We start from the raw sequence: 19710 nt of genomic DNA, 5'->3' as shown, positions 1-19710 counted from the left end.
GCCACTGGATTCAAGCTAGCCTGGATGATGAGGGGTGTGATCCCGAAACCGGTCCCAGGATGCTTTCTTCTGGTCCAGGGAAGACCTGACTTGACAGTTCGGGTTGGACTGTTCCCATGAGGCACAGGGGCAGACTGATTTGCATATAGCTGGGTCTAAACTTGGGTGGCGAAGTGAGCTAAAGAACGATGATGGATTTAACCCAGGTCTGTGACAGGGGGTGAGTGCCTGAAAAAAAGTTTCAGCGCTCCGTACATCATCTGCTTGTGTTTGCTTTCCACCAAAACACACATAGCACACTTCCTGGAACAAGATCTAGCTTCCTGCCAAATTTGGTGTGGTTTCATTTAGCAGTTTTTTCAGTAGCACAGCCTAAAAAAGACTATGGAAAATGCATGGGTAAGTTGCATTCGGGCCCCCTTTTTCTTGGCCCATGCTTGATGGTGATGGAACGAGGGTGAAAACAAAATTTTTTGCATACCCCTCATAAAGTTGGCTTCCCATAACTGTAATATGCATTAATCGTGTGGTTTTAAAAATTAACCGATGTAGAATAGAAAGTACACACACAAACACACGTGGGATACTAATATGCTTGTGTTGCAAACTTAATCCATTAATTATGTAAGGTCGTCTTACTAATATAGTGCGGAAATGCTATAATCTAATGAAAAGCTATGCATGTATGCTTCCTAAATGTATTATTGTGGCAGAAATTATGGAGAATGGTAAGAAAACAATGCATACTTGTTGCTTAACAAGCCAGGTAACCACTAACAGGGTGAATATAGAATGGGGGGAGGTAAACAGAAGGGCTTTACTTTGAAATCTAACATTTAATTTTGTTTGTTTCTATAATAGTTCTAGTTATGGCCCATGCTGCCTAAATAACAAGCATTTGCAATGCAATATGTCTCGCATTAGAAAGTTTGAGCTATTGGTATTGTAAATAACACATTTTTTATTTATGTTTTGTTTTTGAAAATAGCGAAATGAATAGCTTTGTCATTTCCAATGCCAATAGTTATAACTTTCGCAAATGTGACACCTATAGCATTAGTAATGCAATATGTGTTGTATTTACGTGACTTACATGTATCGATATTACAAATAACATGGCTTTTAATTTTTTTAAATAATTAATACCTAAATAAAAGTTATTGTAATTTATAATGGCAATAGCTTTAACTTTAGTAAATACATTTTGTGAAGATTATGTTCCGTGTATTTTATTGTGACGAAAATCCAAGAACAGAAGTGAAATATTAACATCTTTTTTGTTACATTTGTAATAAAGCTTGAAACATTGAGAGAACATATTTGAACCAGTTGTTGTTGAATGGTTGCACAGATTGATGCTGTGGTGGCGCTGAGTGATGTTGTGGTGGTGAACGAGTGATGCTGTGGCATTCAGTAATGCTGTGGTAGCGCATAGTGATGTTGTGGTGCCCCTGAGTGATGCTGTGGTGGTGCTGAGTGATGCTGTGTGCTATGCTATGTTTTGTTTTGCTATCCTATGTTTTGATTTGTTATGCTATGCTATGTTTTGCTAACATATGTTTTGATTTGTTATGCTATGCTATGCTGTGTTTTGTTATGCTATGCTATGTTTTGTTATGCTATGCTATGTTTTGCTATGCTATGTTTTGTTATGCTATGCTATGTTTTGTTATGCTATGCTATGTTTTGCTGTGTTTTATTATGCTATGCTTTGTTTTGCTATGCTATGTTTTGTTATGCTATGCTATGCTATGTTTTCTTGTGTTTGGTATGCTATGCTATGTTTTGCTATGTTATTATATGTTTTGTTTTGCTATGCTATGTTTTGTTGTGTTTTGTTAAGCTATGCTATGTTTTGTTGTGTTTTGGTATGTTTTGTTATGCTATGTGTTGTTGTGTTTTGTTATGTTATGTTTTGTTATGGTATGCTATGTTTTGTTGTGCTATGCTTTGATTTGTTTTGCTATCCTATCCTTTGTTTTTTATGCTATGCTATGTTTTGTTGTGTTATGCTATGCTAGGTTTTGTTGTGTTTTGCTATGCTATGCTTTGTTTTGTTATGCTATGTTTTGTTATGCTATGCTATGTTTTGTTGTGTTTTGTTATGCTATGCTATGCTTTGTTGTGTTGTGTTTTGCTATGCTATGTTTTGTTTTGTTATGCTATGCTATGTTTTGTTATGCTATGCTGGTGAGGGTGTGTGAGGTGTGTGAGGGTGAGTGAGGGTGTGTGAAGGTGTGTGAGGGTGAGGGGGTGTGAGGGTGAGGGTGTGAAGGTGAGGGTGTGTGAGGGTTGTAAGGGTGAGGGGGTGTGAGGGTGAGGGTGTGAGCGTGAGTGAGGGTGTGTGAGGGTGTGAGGGGGGTGATGGTGAGGGAGTGTGAGGGTATGGGGGTTTTGAGGGTGAGGGGGGTGTGAGGGTGAGGGTGTGTGTGAGGTTGAGGGGGTGTTAGGGTGAGGGTGGGTGAGGGAGTGTGAGGGTGTGGGGGTGTGAGGGTCAGGGTGTGGTGTTGTGAGGTTGAGGGTGTGGGGTCGTGAAGGTGAGTGGGTGTGATGGTGAGGGTGTGAGGGTGTGTGAGGGTGTGTGGGTGAGGATGTGTGTGGGTGTTTGAGGGTGTGTGAGGGTGAGGGGGTGAGTGTGAGGGGGTGTGAGGTTGAGGATGTGTGAGGGTGTGTGAGAGGGTGTGTGAGGGTTTGTGTGAGGGTGAGGGTGTGAGGGGGTGTGAGGGTGAGGGTGTGTGTGGGTGAGGGGGTGAGGGGGTGTGAGGGTGTGTGAGGGTCTGAGTGTGAGGGTGAGGATGTGTGAGGGTGTGTGAGAGGGTGTGTGAGGGTGTGTGTGAGGGTGAGGGTGTGTGAGGGTGAGGGTGTGTGAGGGTGAGGGTGTGTGAGGGTGAGAGGGTGTGTCAGGGTGAGGGGGTGGCAGGGTGAGGGGTGTGAGGGTGAGGGGGTGTGAGGGTGTGTGAGGGTGAGGGTGTGTAAGAGGGTATGTGAGGGGGGTGTGAGGGTGTGAGGGGGTGTGAGGGTGAGGGGGTGTGAAGGTGAGGGGGTGTGAGGGTGAGGGGGTGTGAGGGTTAGAACGTGAGAGGGTGTGTGAGGGTGAGGGGGTGTGAGGGTTAGAAGGTGAGAGGGTATGTGAGGGTGAGGGGTGTGAGGGTTTGAGGGGGTGTGAGGATGAGGGGTGTGAGGGGGTGTGAGGGTGAGTGAGGGTGAGGGAGTGTGAGGGTGAGGGGGTGTATGGGTGAGGGGGTGTGAGGGTGAGGGTGTGTGAGGGTGTGGGGGGTGAGGGTGAGGAGTTGTGAGGGTGAGGGTGAGGGGATGTGAGGGTGAGGGGTTGAGGGTGAGGGCATGTGAGGGTGATGGGGTGAGGGTGAGGGGGTGTGAGGGGGTGAGGGTGTGAGGGTGAGACTGTGTGAGGGTGTGAGGGTGAGGGGTGTGAGGGGGGTGAGGATGAGGGGTGTGAGGGTGGGGAGTATGAGGGTGAGGGGTGTGAGGGTGAGGGGTGTGAGGGGTGTGCGGGTGAAAGTGTGTGTGAGAGGGTGAGGGGTTCTGAGGGTGAGGGAGTGTGAGGGAGAGGGGGTGTGAGGATGAGGGTGTGGGAGAGTGAGGGGGTGTGAGGGTGAGGGGGTGTGTGAGGGTGAGCGTTTAAGGGTGAGGAGTGTGGGGGTGTGAGGGGGTGAGGCGGTGTGAGGGTGAGTGTGTGAGGGGGTGTGAGGGTGAGGGGGTGTGAGGGTGGGTGAGAGGGGGTGTGAGGGTGAGAGGTTGAGGGGGTGTGTGAGGGTGAGGGGATGTGAGGGTGAGGATGAGGGGGTGTGAGGGTTAGGGGCTGTGAGGGTGAGGGTGTGGGGGAGGGTGAGGGGAAAAAAGCACTAAGAAAGAGTGGGGGGAAAATGCACTGAGAAAGAGTGGGGGGAGCACGAGCCAACGAAAGAGTGGGGGGGATACTCGAGCCGACAAACGAGTGGGGGGAAAAAAGCACTAGCAGACGAAAGAGTGGGGAAAAAAATGCACGATACGACGAAAGAGTGGAGAGAGATAATAAAGTAACAGACTGAGAGAGAATAAAGTCAAACGTGAACCAGCCAGAGAGAGAATAAAGTAGAGCGTGAGCCAGCCAGAGAGAATGAAGTAAAGCGTGAGCCAGTGAAAGAGAGAGAAAAAGTAACGCTGGAGCCAGGGAGAAAAAAAGTAACACGGAAGCCAAAAAGAGAGGGGGAAAAAGTAACCCCCAAAGAGAGAGACACAAAAGTAAAGCTTGAGCCAGAGCGAGACAAAAGCGAAGTGTGGGCTGGAGAGACACCGACACAAAAGTAATGCGTGAACGAGAGGGACAGAGAGAGATTCACACAAAAGTAAAGCTTAAGCCAGTGAGACGAAAACATTGTTTGGGGATAAAGCATGAGAGAGGGATGGATGAGAGAGAGAGAGACAGGGAAACACACACAACAGTACAGCGTGACCCAGAGGGAGAGAGGCAAAAGTACAGTATGGGGTTAGCAAAAGAGAGTGAAGAAAGAAAGAGACAGTAAAGGATGTGCCAGAGAGAAAAAAAAGTTACGCATGACCCTAAGTGAGAAAAAAAAGCGGGAGCCAGAGGAAAAAGTGTGGTGGGGAAAGCACAACAAATGTGTGGAGAAAAAAATCACTAAGAAAGAGTGGGGGGGGGGAAAACACTAAGAAAGAGGGGGGGAAAAAATGCACTGAGAACGAGTGGGGGGAGCACGAGCTGACGAAAGAGTGGGGGAGGGGATACTTGAGCCGACAAAAGAGTGGGTGGAAAAAGCCCTAGCAGACGAAAGAGTGGGGATAAAATGCACGATCCGACGAAAGAGTGGAGATAGATAATAAAGTAACAGACTGAGAGAGATAAAGTAAAGTGTGAACCAGCCAGGGAGAGAATAAAGTAAAGCGTGAGCCAGCCAGAGAGAATGAAGTAAACCGTGAGCCAGTGAAAGAGAGGAAAAAAGTAACGCTGGAGCCCGAGAGAAAAAAAAGTAACACGGAAGCCAAGAAGAGAGGGGGAAAAAAGTAACCGCCAGAGAGAGAGACACAAAAGTAAAGCTTGAGCCAGAGCGTGACAAAAGCAAAGTGTGGGCTGGAGAGAGACCGACACAAAAGTAATGCGTGAACGAGAGGGACAGAGAGAGATTCACACAAAAGTAAAACTTAAGCCAGTGAGACAAAAAAATTGTTTGAGGATAAAGCATGAGAGAGGGATGGATGAGAGAGAGAGAGAGAGAGACAGAGAAACACACACAACAGTACAGCGTAACCCAGAGGGAGAGAGGCAAAAGTAGAGTATGGGGTTAGCAAAAGAGAGAGAAGAAAGAAAGAGACAGTAAAGGATGTGCCAGAGAGAAAAAAAAGTTACTCATGACCCAAAGAGAGAAAAAAAAGCGGGAGCCAGAGGAAAAAATGTGGTGGGGAAAGCACGACAAATGAGTGGGGAAAAAAAAGCACTAAGAAAGAGTGGGGGAAAAAAGCACTAAGAAAGAGTAGGGGGAAAAAATGCACTGAGAAAGAGTGGGGGGAGCACAAGCCGATGAAAGAGTGGGGGAGGGGATACTCGATCCGACGAAAGAGTGGGGGGAAAAAGCTCGAGCCAACAAGAGTGGGGAAAAAAGCACTAGCAGATGAAATAGTTTGGAAAAAATGCACGATCCGACGAAAAAAGCATGAGTCGGAGAAGAAAGTAAAATGTGATCCAGAGAAAGACAGGAAATAAGTAACAAGCCATCTAGAAAAACGAAAAAAAAGCTCTTGGCATTGCTGTGGCAGGGGCGGGGGAGTGCATTCCTTTCAAGTCTGATGCAGGGGCCGGGGGAGGGGCAGCCTTTGAAGTCTGATGCCGAGGCACAGACAAATGGTGGTGTGTGATGTGGCTGGCGATGATGTGCATGCCCCTAGCTCACCTGAACTGTACGCGATCCGCAGCTAGGTAGACTTTTCGGACCACTTACTATAATCTCACCTGTTCAATCCCTACGGGATAGAATAGGCGAGACCTACAAGTGGAGGGTTTGCGTGACTCTGAGGAAATGACTTCTACGCATGCGCAACTATGCTCGAGAGATGTCCAAGCAGTCTGTGCCTGTGCAGTGTGGGTCAAGGTCAGCGTGGCCTGAAGAGCAGAATGGTGCCAAGATTGAGATGTCTGAGTCATGAGCCTGGGAATGTTTGGTGAAGTGACAAGTTAAAGGACACGAGTGAAAAAAAAAGTAATAATAAACAATCATAACTTTTATTAAGATTAGAACTATGACTTGGCGGAAATATGGACAATGAGGAGATGAGGTGATCCTCGTCCACCCCTTGAATGGACCAATAAGAATCGAGCGTGGACCCTAAAAGTTTCAAATTTTAGATAGATAGTTAGGGATTAAGGGTATAAAAGAGGTCGTTTGGAGAAAAGAAGAGAGCGTGCTTTTAAATTTATTTTTCGCACCACGACATGCTGTCGAACTGATTGATTTTTTCATCGTGCAAAGACTTTGACATTTTCTTGACTTTAACTTTTAATAGGGACGGAGTCCTGATGGGAGGCGAACATCGAGAAAGAATAGAGAGGCTGGATTTGGGAACCATTCTACGCTAACTCTGATTTCCATTGCTGATATCATTGGTAATATGTCTTTAACTTATTTTTCTGAACTGTTCTGCTAATAAATGTAAACTGAATTTAATTTTCTTTGTCTTTAGGTGAATTTAAATGTTTAACGGTTTTCGAATTAAGGTTAAATAAAATAAGGTCATGCTAGGAGATTAAATCCTTAAATAAAAAATAAAAAATGGAGAATTAAGCTGGTCTGGTTGTCCTTTAGTTAATTTTTACTAGCTGATCCATTGACCAAAAAGTGGGGTATTTACATTTTTCTTAAGAGTAAAACCATGGAAAGATCTAATAAACTGCAGATGTATATAGTGTAAAAAATATAGATTAAATAGATGACGTAAGACACTGCACAAATCCTACGTCTCCTCCTCTGGTTTTCACTGATCTTGGGAGCAGGGTGATTTATGTGAATGAATGACTCGCGGTGTTATGGGCCCCGCCGACGAGTAAAGTGTGATAGCTCCTAGGATATATAGTGATGGTTTGGAGGTTTGGTTAGGAGCAGCGCTGGATCAATGGATCACCCCAAAACCTTCCATGAAGTGAGCAATTTAGGATAGGAAAATCTTTTTGGAAAGTGTTGTGAAGATTTATCTAACGGGCCAAAATTATTAGCAAACCGAAAAAGGCATAATGGGCCCGATGTTAGGGAAGGTGTAATAGATTATCCATTAGTTTGGCTTTGAAAATTTCCAATGAGGGAGCAGGTTTTATAAGGCTGAGAAGGGCATTCCAGAACCAATATGCATTCCCTGAAGATGTGCACTTGATGGTGGAAAACATCGTATTTAAGAAGCAGTATAGATTTGCCTCTTAGGGTGTGGGCAGTTGCAGCTTTTTCATAATGCAGGGGTGAGGTTTATTGTATACCACTTGTTACATAATGCAAGCCACTTTATAAGTGAAGAAAAATTCTAGTGTTAACCACTGTAAGAACTTTTGAAAAGCAGTCAATTCTTTATCATTTGATTCTGTCAGTCTGGCTGCCGAGTGGAGGATGACTATGAAAACGTTTAGGCATAACTTAAATAGTCCAGTCAGTACAGAGTTTCCTTGACTTCTCGGTTACTGCTCTAATTGTCCATGGTCACAGATGTCAAGGATGAGCCCTATCAAGTCTAAGAATGGACCTTTAATACTAAAACATAGGAAGTCTTGGCTATCTTTTTTTCCTAGGTGGGTTTTGGTTTTGTTTTCTTAAGTACTTTCTTACTGCCACCCCTCCATATTTCTTTTGATTTAATGTTTACAAAAAACTTTCTATTTTATATAAAAGTGGGAAAAAGTGAATTATGCCAATGTTTCTGAATATTTGTGAAACAAAATTGTAAGAGATGAGTGGACAATTAACCTTTATATAAAATATGGCTCTTTACAAACAATGCACCTTTTGTAACATCAACAATTTTTTTGCGAATAGAATGTTTTCCTTTCATAAAAGATCAGTACATTTGGAAAAAACAATTGTTATTCAATAGTTCTTGATCTTTGTTTAGAATAATTTCAGCTGCATGCATTGACATTTGTGGAGGAAAATAAAATGTATGTAAAGATATTCAATTAGCTCCTGAATTGTGCACCTTCCACTTGTTCTTTGTGTGCAAACTATACTGGTTTGTCAAAGTTGTCTTCATCTGACGGTTGTTATTTGCCACTCAGAAAATCATGCAATTGATTATTATTTGACAAATTTGCCAGTAGAAAGGTGTCAATTCAGTCCAGTTATATAAAAACAACATAATCTACTTTAAATAACCAAAACGATGATCTAACTATACTTTCCACTACAATGTGTACTTGATTGTAGTTTTTGTGTTCCTCTTTCTATCAGCTTCACTGAATATTCGCTGCCAGCTGTATGGAGACCAACTGCACAATTGGACCTAATTAAAAAGAAATTATTCACCATGCAATGTATGAGAAAATTAAACACCAACTAATTAGTAACATAAAGTAACACCATCAACCCTGTGTTTAGCTTCTGAAATGATTGGAAGTTAAAGGCACTGTTCCACTGCATCCATGTTCAGGTTCACTATACCTTGCTTTTGGCCGTAAAGACACTTCCATGTCTGCCAGAAATACCAGTGAGTCACAGACTAACAGTAACAGTTCAAACAATCACATGTGCAATTTCCATTTGAAGCAACAAAAATAGTACAAAGAGGGGAGCTATATCAACACTGGTTGTACTGCTTACTGGATGTAGAGCAAAAGACATGGAAATTACAGGAACATGAACTGAAAGCTCACCCAATAACCACTGTCTCTCATCCTGCATCACAGGTTACAGCACACTGATGTTTTTCAAATGGTATACATCTGAGGTGGATCAATTGAAAATGGTATAGCAATACATAATTACAACATCTGCATTACACAGTATCTGTGCATTTAAAGTATATATCATTTTATAGCTCCTAAAAAGGCATTAGGTGGAATCCTGATTAGGCAGTATTGGTGTTTGGCAGCATCAGCATTCAATACTGCTGACATTCAGCCATTCCAGTTGCAGGCTTTTTTGAAAAGTTTGGTGTAATAGTGTGAGTTGTACCTGCATTAGCTTGCTTGACAACCTAGCTATGTGAGGTATTTGGTATTTCACTTTGTCCCCACTTTAGATGCCAACTAATGGTTTGTGATCTGTCTTGACTGTGAATTTGGTACAACTCACACTATTACATTTTTAATTTAATTATGTATACACTGAAAAACCGTCTGCCTTGTGGAGTTCTGGTTTTCTATTCCACACCACCTCCCTGAATAAGCCTTGGACAGTTCTCCATCCGTACCCAGATGTGCTAAAGGGGTGTACACGGTGACAGATTTTGGTCCAATAAAGAGATAGTGCCATGGCTTTGGCTCTGATACTTTATTAATCATCTTCATTAGAGGCATTCGATTTGATAGCAGTTGTGTGGCTGAATCTGAAGCAGGAGGACCCCAAAACCAAGGTTTGTGGGTCAGAATATTCCTACTTTACCCCCTTTTCTTTTTTTTACATGTTTTGAACAGTTTGACGTGTTGTCAGCCAATCAGAGCTCTGCCTTTCCCTGCGTGAGTGCATTATTATTCCCAAAATAGTCAAGGCCAAATCTAGCCTTGTGCCAAATTTGGTTCAATTCTGTCCAACGATTTGGGCTGTAGTCATGTTCAAAACTCCTATAGGAATTAGCATGGGATACTGACCCCCCCCCTTTTCTTGGCTCCTGCTAGATGGAAAACCCCAAATCCTCCCATGCGCAACAAGAATCACCGGCACACTTTTTGGGAAAAGATTAGAAAGATTCGTCAAATGATGCCAAAGATATAAGCATGTCAAAAAACACTTTTCCTATGGAAACATGGTCCTAACTACCTACTGGAGACCCCCAGTGTGTGTGTGTGTGTGTGTATGTGTATATATATATATATATATATATATATATATATATATATATATCTTGCTCAATTTCTTTACTTTTAGGAGCTTTTCACATCAGGCTTCTTTATTGTGAGGCGAACAAACACGTTTCGGCGTCAAGACCGACGAAGGCTTGACGCCGAAATGCGTTTGTTCGCTTCACAATAAAGAAGCCTGATGTGAAAAGCTCTCCCGTGAGTGCTTTTTTTCTTTCTAAAAGTAAAGAAATTGAGCAAGAGATGTTGCGGCTGTCCACGGCCGCTGACCGCACCCGCCTATGAGTGCACCGGATGAGTAGTGGAAAACGAGTGGTGATATATATATATATATATATATATATATATATATATATAAAAAAAAAATTACGATCCCATCACTTCCCAGCGGGCGAAATGAAATCAGCGGACCCAGCGGATTTGGCAGGTAGATGTTTATTTGTTCCTTCCTCTGTTACGCGTTTCGAGCACCAAGTGCCCTTGCTTACACAGCGAAAAATGCGTCAGCCATACTTTTTTATACTTGCATAGTGATACACCCCCCTGTGTGGGTCACATGATCGCACACATAGACATAGAAAAAACACTCAGTATGGGTTTCACTTTAACCTTCAACTGTATACAGTTTGTATGCTAGCACATTTATAAACATACGATTTAGCAACATCTTAGCTCCACACACACTTTCTATATCAGCCTCAATGCTTGAATAAAGTGACCAGTGCAATGCTCATATAAAGAGTTACCAATAACATACTCCATAACCAATTCTACAAAACATTATAAAAATCTCAATTCATAACTTGTTTTATAAAATCCTATAAAAAACATTGCTGGCATTGACCTTCACAATAAATACTTAATTTCAATATTAGAACACAAACTACCATTGTGCAAAATATGTGCAAAAGTATGCTAAGTGTGCAAATCTATAACAATGTAAGCTATCATTCACCAAAAATGTTTGTCTTCAACTGTATACTAACCATATTATACCTGCATAGTTGTAAATTAGGCAGATAACCCTTTTCTGTTCCTTATATTTTAATCTCCATAAGTGTCACTATTTTCATCCATGTGCAAAACATGCGATCTCTCCTTTAGAAAAGTGCTTTAAGTGCTTTAAACATATATAGGACTGTTAAAAACAATCTATATTATATTTAATTAAAACCCTAAAAAACCTATTTCTAAAAACCCAAGGTGTATGAAAAAGATTTAAAATAATTTTTTTGTAAAACAGACAGTAAGTGCGCTAGGGAGGCTGCTGGACTATTCTTGTTCTAAACTTAATTAGCTGTTGTTTTCTTTCATGGTAGATGTTAACCACCAGAACTATTTACAAAAAATGGTGTAAGTCTTCTGTTGTGTTCAACCCATTTGGACTCTTGCTGTCCAATTCCAAAATATATCGTGTCTCCAGTTTCCTCAGCTGCTTTTCTCGATTACCACCTCGTTTGAGGGGCATCCCTGCATCAATCACATAAAACAAAAGGCATTTTAACTCATTAGCATGTACCGCCCTAAAATGCCTGGCGACCGGATATGAGTTGTCGTTATTTACGATCGCCCTGAGGTACTGCAATATTCTGACGTGCACCTGCAACTTCATACTCCCAACGTACCGTAAGCCACAGGTGCACGCCAGAACATAAACAGCAAACTCAGTACTACAGCCATAATTCCCTTTTATGGCTATCTGATCTTGGGAAAATGGAGTACCTTAATGGGTTGTGTTCTTTCCGAACTTACACGCTCGACAAGATGAGCATTTGAAAAAGCCCTCTTTTGGTCTTAGCCAAGAATTGGTCATGCCTAATTCAGGACTGGCTTCTACCAGTTGGCTACGCATGGACCTTGCTTTTCTATTCGTAATGGTAGGCATTGCTGGTAGCCTGCTGCCAAGGACCCCATCAGTCAGGACAATTGGCCAATTTTTCTTGATTATTGACTTAATCTGCCTTTCCTGTCTGCTGAATGTTGTGATGAGCCTAGGAGTGCTATCCTCCTCTATCTCATTGAGGTCCTTGGCAATAAGCAAGGTTTCTCTTGGTCTCTCCTGTACTTTAGTGAGGGCCCTCGCTAAAGTTTTCTGGCTATATTCTCTCAGCTTTAGTCGCTCCACCATGGCCTTGGCACAATGGTCATAGTCAGCGGGTGAACTACAGATTCTCTTTAATCGTAGTAGTTCCCCGTACGGAATGCTTTTAATCATGTGTTTTGTATGCCCACTGCTAGCATGTAAAATACTGTTGCCAGCAGTGGATTTTCGAAACAAAGTAGTTTCCAGTGTGTGGTTCTGCACAGTAATTTGAACATCCAAAAATTCTGCCTTCACTTCACTAATATTGGATGTAAAATACAAATTGCAGGTGTTGACATTTAGGGCTGTATATATAGTTAGGATTTTTTCTCTATGGGATTTTTGAAAATTCTATGTCTAATAACTTTGGCGTTTGTGGACGGAATTGGCTGAAATTTTCAGGAAAATGGAACATTTTGTTTCTGAGCAGCCACTAAAAATTTGGGGGGGTTCGTCAAGGGGGGGCCGAGAAAAAGGGGGGTCCCAAAACGCGTTTTTCCCATGTTAATTTCCATAGGGCGGTTGGCCTAACTTTTAGCCCGAACGGCTGAATGGATTTGCACGAAACTTGGCAAAATTGTAGGGACTGTTAGCCCGATGTGCCTTTGCTAGGTCTCAATATATGTGCTCCAGTGGATTTTGAGAAATTAACGTTCAAAAAAAGATATATATCTGTAAGCGCGCTCAGGGCAGCGCCCCGGTTCACGTACTTGACGCGTAACGGAACTTCGCGAAGCGAAGCTGATTGGCTCTCCGGTGTCTGTCAACATTCTAAACAGTCCGGAGCGGCCGCCATCTTGTCTCTCGGTAGGATCGAGAGACAAGAGGAGGCCAAAACAAAGGGGGAAATGACCATAAGGGGGCATAGTAGATCCTCCCTGAACCCCTAGGTTTGAAATCGTTTTTTTTCGTGGGGTGCGCCCGGTACGCGTAACGGAAAGCGGACTGGGGAGCGTACTACAAGGAAACAAGAATGATTCACTTTTAACTTATTGTATGTTTATAGAATTTTTTTGTTTTTTTGTTTTTTTTCTGCTGAGTGACGTCTCGGCCTATCTCCATGGGATGCAGTCCCTACCATCTCGGCGTTTAAGCCCAGACCGGTAGTGTGGGAGAGATAACGTCTGTTAATGTTCGATTCGAAGGAAATCAGGAAGTGTTGAAAAACATTGTCTGCGCCATCTTGCCTTTTTTCAAATGCCACACTTTTGTCGTGCACGGCAGCCATTTTAGATGCCTTGACCAGACCCACTCTCTGCACGCTGTCGATCCTTAGCATGGCTCCCCACCCTCGCAAGCATCTTCCCCAGGCACTGGTCACCCCCGCTCTCTGTCTTATGCATGGGCAATAAACCTCCCCCCATCTGCGCTGCTCTTTCTTGAGAATCACACCCTGTGCCCGCCCGACACCTCCCTTTCGCCCTATTCACTACCGCACCCTCTGACACTCCTCTTCCTCTGTGTCCGATTGTCCAGGCCGGTCCCAGGCTATCACCTAGCCCTGCAGATGTAGTTTATGGCCCCAGCTGTAAAGAATCACCCCTCTTCAAAGGAGTTACAGTAGATCAAGGCCCCCACCCGATGAGATCCGTCACACCACACGCGTTCCTACTATCTGAAAACCATCCTGTATTGTGATTGGGGAGGGGACCGAGCCTGAAGCGGAAGATTCCAGGGATGCCTCTTTGTACATCAAAGTTTTTACAATTATGTGTCACTCCAACAAAGTAGTAGGATTATAAAACTTTAATAACTTATAAATATATACAACGCAACAAAAACAGTAAATACATTTAAACATTTTTTTTGAAAAAAGAAGCAACAATGGTCAGTAGCTGTGTTTTGTGCGAATAGTCCCAAGGCAGCACAACGTGCTGAGTTCTGGACGGCACCCAGGTGATGTTACCTGGGTGCCGCACTGGTTTTTGGTATCCTACAATGCAGCTCCGAAAAACGGCGTGGGGCGTCCCGGGGGGTGCGGGGGGAGGCCTCGTCAGTAGCGGTCTGTTGTGCGAATAGTCCCAAGGCAGCAGAACGCGCTGAGATGTGGATGGCACCCAGGTGATGTCCAGTAAGTTGCCGCACTGGTTTTGGTATCCTACAATGCTGCTCCGAATAACGGCGTGGGGCGCCCCGGGGGGGGGGGGGTGAGGCGGCGTGAACGGGCCTCCCCAGGTGGAGGCTCGTCTGCTGTAGTGGGGCGCCCCTTTACCGTTTCAGTTGCCATTCCGCCCGCTTTTGGTACACTGTGCCAAAATCCGCCATTCAGCTGAGTTGCGCCCACTCTTGCGGTGCAGCGATAGGCGGCTGCCACAGGACTCTCAAAATGGCGGCAGGCTCTTTCCTTTTTGGGCCTGGTCCACTGAAATGGCCCTGGGACACCTTGGAACTCGGACGCTTGTCTGCTAGGTCTTGGACCCCATTCTCGAAAGCGTCCCCTCAGCCTTGAAGATTCTACAAAAGTCTTGGGGGCCCCCGACTCCTGCAGGCTTCCGGTGGGGAGCGGCTGCCATGATTGCTCGCGGAATGACCACGACGGAGCCACGAGATGGTGGTGCTTTCATGCTGACGCCAGCTTCAGTCTGAAACATCCAGAAACAAGGTGGGGCTTTCATCGTTTGGGAAAAAAAAATGTTTTAATCCAATGAAAAGTGTTATTTTTAGGTCATATGATCAAGCCTTCCATCATTAGGAAACCAAAAGTAAAATGAACCAATGAAAAGTTTTATAAACAAGTCACATGACCTGTTATGCGGCATAGGGCTATAAAAAGCGTAGAAAATCTGTTGGCACGTGAGGCGGCGTCAGTAGCGGACCGATGTGCGAATAGGCCGAAGGCAGCACAACGCGGCAAGATCCGGATGGCACCGAGGTGGTGTCCAGCAAGTTGCCGCACTGGTGTGGCCATCCTACAATGCTGCGCCGAAAGTCGGCGTGGGGCGCCCCGTTGGCCTGTGAGTTCGCGTCAGTCAGTGGGGGCTGTTTGAGGATCTGACTGCATTGGAAAGCAATGTGATGCTGTGCGTCGCCCCCAAGATGGAGGTTCCTCGGCTGCAGTGGGGCGCCCCTTGGTGTTTCACTTGCTATGCAGCTGAGTTGCGTGCGCACTTGCGGCGAATAGGCTGAAGGCAGCACAACGCGCCGAGATCTGGATGGCACCGAGGTGGTGTCCAGCAAGTTGCCGCACTGGTGTGGCCATCCTACAATGCTGCGCCGAAAGTCGGCGTGGGGTGCCCCGTTGGCCTGTGAGGTGGCGTCAGTAGCGGACCGATGTGTGAATAGGCCGGAACCAGCACAAGGCGCCAAGATCCGGATGGCACCGAGGTGGTGTCATAGTTGAGAGTTCTGAGCAGCGCTTGTAACACTGTCTGAAGCTTATTTGCACCTGCTGCAGCTTCACTATTGCCCTGGTGTGGCCTAAGATCGCCCATGACATAGGCGGCCGCCTCCCGGGGTCCGGCGGAACTTTTTTCCTTTTCCTTTGTGCATCTTGTCCCACAATCTGTTTGACCTGAAGACACGACCAGGTCCCTGAATGTGTGCAGGGGGACGCTATTGATTGAATCAAAATGGCGGCTTCACACAAAGCTGACTCAAGCGTTGCTGCTGATGCTATACAGACAAAAACTGGTTTTCAGTTTGTACATTCTTCAGGATTTTTCCATCCAAGGCTGGTTGAGAGTTTGTAGAACAATGGCTTCAGATTTTCAACATACTACTCTTCAACATTCTTCCTAAATGTAACAATGTGAGACTCACTAGGAGAACGGTGTAGTGAGGGCCACAAACGGCTGTTTATCTTTCCTTTCAAAATGCTGCCAACAATATTTTCGGAATGGAAGACACCACAAGGCGCTGAGATTTGGTTGGCACCGAGGTGGTGTCCAGCAAGTTGCCGCACTGGTGTGGCCATCCTACAATGCTGCGCCGAAAGTCGGCGTGGGGTGCCCGAAGGGGGGGGGGGAGGCGGTGCAAACGAGCCTCTCCCGCTTCTCCATGTGGAGGCACTTCATCTGCAGTGGGGCGCCGAGATCCGGATGGCACCGAGGTGGTGTCTAGCAAGTTGCCGCACTGGTGTGGCCATCCTACAATGCTGCGCCGAAAGACGGCGTGGGGTGCCCGAAGGGGGGGGGGAGGCGGCGCAAACGAGCCTCTCCCGCCTCTCCAGGTTGAGGCACTTCATCTGCAGTGGAGCGCCGTCTAGCTGAGTTTCGCCCGCTCTTGCTGCTACAGCGACAGGCGGCTGCAACAGGACTCTCAAAATGGCGGCCTGTTCTTTGGATTTGGGCCTGGTCCACTAAAATGGCCCTGGGACACCTTAGAACTCGGACGCTCGAATTTTTTTTCCTTTCCTCTACATGCAAAAAAGGTAAATGCCCGGTACGTTACCTGCCTCATCTGCCACGATGTACTCTCCAGAGGAACCGAAAAAAAATATAGTTATGGTAATTATACCATGCATCGTCATATGGAGAGGTGGCACCGATTAATTATAGTGCTGCACAAAAGAGAGATTTGGAGGACAACCCCCGACCTGCCAGTACATTCACCAAAGAAGTGGCACTGACAGCATCAGAGGCAAGGGAAACGGTCCCAAATATTCAGAAGAACTTTGGAAAGATTAAAATGACATGTTTAGATTGTGGCAAATTAATTGCATGTGGACAGATGAGTGTTACTCTAATAAATACAGCATATGAACATCATAGTCGATGGTTGGTGGAGACATTTTGACTATATCCTGGACCTGCCCGTCCTCGCCCAAAATGGCGCCGGAATAAATGGGACTCGTAACTCCTTGTTGTGTACTGGTTGCACAACCTTGATATCACGAGATACGTATGCAGTTTTGAAGCACATGGCGGGCGGGGACGAGAATTGATTGAATATTTCGACATCCCTATTGATATTAAGTTCTGATGTGTTATTGATTACTGTACTATTGAAAGTTCGAATTAACGTCACCCATGGTACTTGCCCGCAAATGTATATCTAGATAATTTTATTGTAACTGGCCCTGTCGTATTTTAATTATAAAATGTACGTCCACCGATTCCGCAACTGTTAGACACCTTAGTTCTTGCAACCTAATGGCCCGCCCGTTACGTTCCTCTACAGTGTAAATGTCTCCTCATCATATACGATTACAGTTTGCTCCGTGGCCGGCCCACGTGGTTATAGGCCCGTATTTGTATACTGACATTTTCACAATAAAGGTTTTTAAAAGAAAACATGGTAGTAGTATTTACATTGGTAAAGTTTTTAATAATAGTCACTGTTTTCGAATCAGTAAAAGGCAAGTGAAATAAAGCAGTCCAATTACATGAAGGGTAAAAGGTATAATACGCAGGAACGCAGTAAAGATAAATGGTCAAGGGCTGTTGTGTTTTCTACTCCTGCAACATAAAGTGATCGATAAGAATCTGATATTCAGGCGTATCGGCGACTAAGACAGCAGGCCGAGCCTCTTTTCCTCAACGGCTCCGTCATGGGACGAAGAAACGCCCTTTTTCTCGAAAAAGGAATATATTTTACTTGCAGGACAGTTGTAAATTTTCCGGGAAAGTACATTAGCCTGGAACATTATAACATATATGTTTAAGAAAAAATAATGTTCGAAAGTAATAAAAAGTGTAATTTTTAGGTCATATGACCAAGCCTTTCATCATTAGAATAAGAAAAGTAAAATGAACCAATCAAAAGTTTTATTAACAAGTCACATGACCTGTTATGCTTACGTTACGCGCTGCGCGCCGCGCCCCGGATCGCTTCCGGGAAGCTGCGCTTTGCGCACCGGAGCACTTCCGGATGCGCTAACGCGGCGCGTCATATGACGCATTACTCGACAACGCAGGTCCAGAATATAGTCAAAATGTCTCCACCAACCAGCGGTCGGAACACAACCCCTTTCAGCAGGCTAAATAGTTCTGTTAAATGACAACAGAAGGGACAGGCAACAAGAACCATCAGTCAAAGAGGGGAGGGCAAGTTCTTCTCTACCGGGTCACGTTGGGGCGCTACCGGAACTGATCGAATTGGTAGTCTACAGTGTTTCTGGATGTTTCAGACTGAAGCTGGCGTCAGCATGAGAGCACCACCATCTCGTAGCTCCGTCGTGGCCATTCCACGAGCAATCATGGCAGCTGCTCCCCACCAGAAGCCTGCGGGAGTCGGGGGCCCCCAAGACTTTTGTAGAATCTTCAAGGCTGAGGGGACGCTTTCGAGAAGCCCTAGCAGACAAGCGTCCGAGTTCCAAGGTGTCGCAGGGCCATTTTAGTGGACCACGCCCAAATCTGAAGAGCCGGCCGCCATTTTGAGAGTCCTGTGGCAGCCGCCTATCGCTGCACCGCAAGAGCGGGAGCAACTCAACTACATGGTGAGCGAGACGCTGTAGTCGCAAGAGCGGGCGGTAAACAGCTGAATAGCGGAAGAGGCACAGTGTAGCAAAAGCGGGCGGAATGGCAACTGAAACGGTAAAGGGGCGCCCCACTACAGCGTGTTTTTAGGTCAAATGGATTGTGGGACAAGGTCAAGAATGGAAGAGTCACCAAAAGGCAAAAAGTTCCACTTGACCCCGGGAGCCGGCCACCTATGTCGGGGGCGATCTCAGGCCACACCAGGGCAACACAACTTGGGGAGGGGGCCGGAGCCAAGCGCCCCCTCCGAGTCCGTGCCATCACACCGTCCCTCGGGGGCCTCCGTCAAGCGGTTCAGGGAGGCACCGCATCACATTGTTTTCAAATGCAGTCACGTCCTCAAACAGCCCCCACTTACATTGAGAATAGTGAAGCTGTAGCAGGTGCAAATAAGCTTTAGACAGTCTAACAAGCACTCCTCAAAACTTTGAACTATCAGAGTGCATGAGTTTCATGCTCGATCGATTGAGCTAGCCGGATCGGGCAACAAAAAGTATAAAATAGTTATGTAAATAGTTATTTAATAAAATGTTTTACCCTGTTACTTTGCTGGTGTGTTGTATATATTTGTAATATTTGCATAGAGTTTATCGTTATTTTGGGCGGGGTGGGTGGCGGAGCCGAGCTGTCTTGCAGCCATCATGGTGTGGAGCTCAGTTCATCTCACTAGTTTCGTATTTCTCATGAGGGGTTGTTCCTAATGTTTCTATTTTAGCGAGGTCAAAAAGAGATCCCATTAGTGGCCTACTGATTTTGCTAGATTCCTTTTGTTTTTTTACACGATTTTTCACTATCTGCAAAGACTAAACAGAGTATTGCGACTCTGTGCTTGTTTGTAAATAGAGAATGAACCAAAGAGAACCAATTCTAAAACAGTAAATGCTTGGATAACAATCAATCAAATGGAGAGAGAAGCAGGCACGACGGATTACAACGGGGGCAAAGGCCTGCGTTAACTACCCTTCACTATCTGCAAAGAGAGAGTACTCCTAATAGAAATGAGGGGGGGGGCAGCATTCAAAGCAGATCAGTGTGCATAAACACGAAAATGTTTTTACTTACCACGTACTTGACATTCGACAGCTTATGATATTTGCTATTAAAAAACCATTGAAATTCACTGAAAAAACCATAGGTTAGAGACCATATATAGTTAGGAATTAGCATTTACAAAACCTTGAAAATTCACTGAAAAAACCATAGGT

General features: G+C 45.0%; 1 protein-coding gene across 1 annotated transcript in view; it reads left to right on the top strand.

Annotated features, from left to right (window-relative positions):
- The window catches only part of LOC144791735 (thiamine transporter 2-like), a 381748-nt gene that overhangs the window by 7400 nt on the left and 354638 nt on the right, over window positions 1-19710 (top strand). The window contains exon 2 of the mRNA XM_078666503.1: window positions 6517-6616. The gene's annotated coding sequence lies outside the window, so the exon portion shown is untranslated. The remainder of the gene's footprint in view (window positions 1-6516; window positions 6617-19710) is intronic.

This window comes from Lissotriton helveticus, chromosome 11 (genome assembly GCF_964261635.1).
Source record: "Lissotriton helveticus chromosome 11, aLisHel1.1, whole genome shotgun sequence".
Classification (NCBI taxonomy): domain Eukaryota; kingdom Metazoa; phylum Chordata; class Amphibia; order Caudata; family Salamandridae; genus Lissotriton; species Lissotriton helveticus.
Note: the sequence above shows the minus strand (reverse complement) of the source record. Positions and strands in the feature narration are given on the sequence as shown.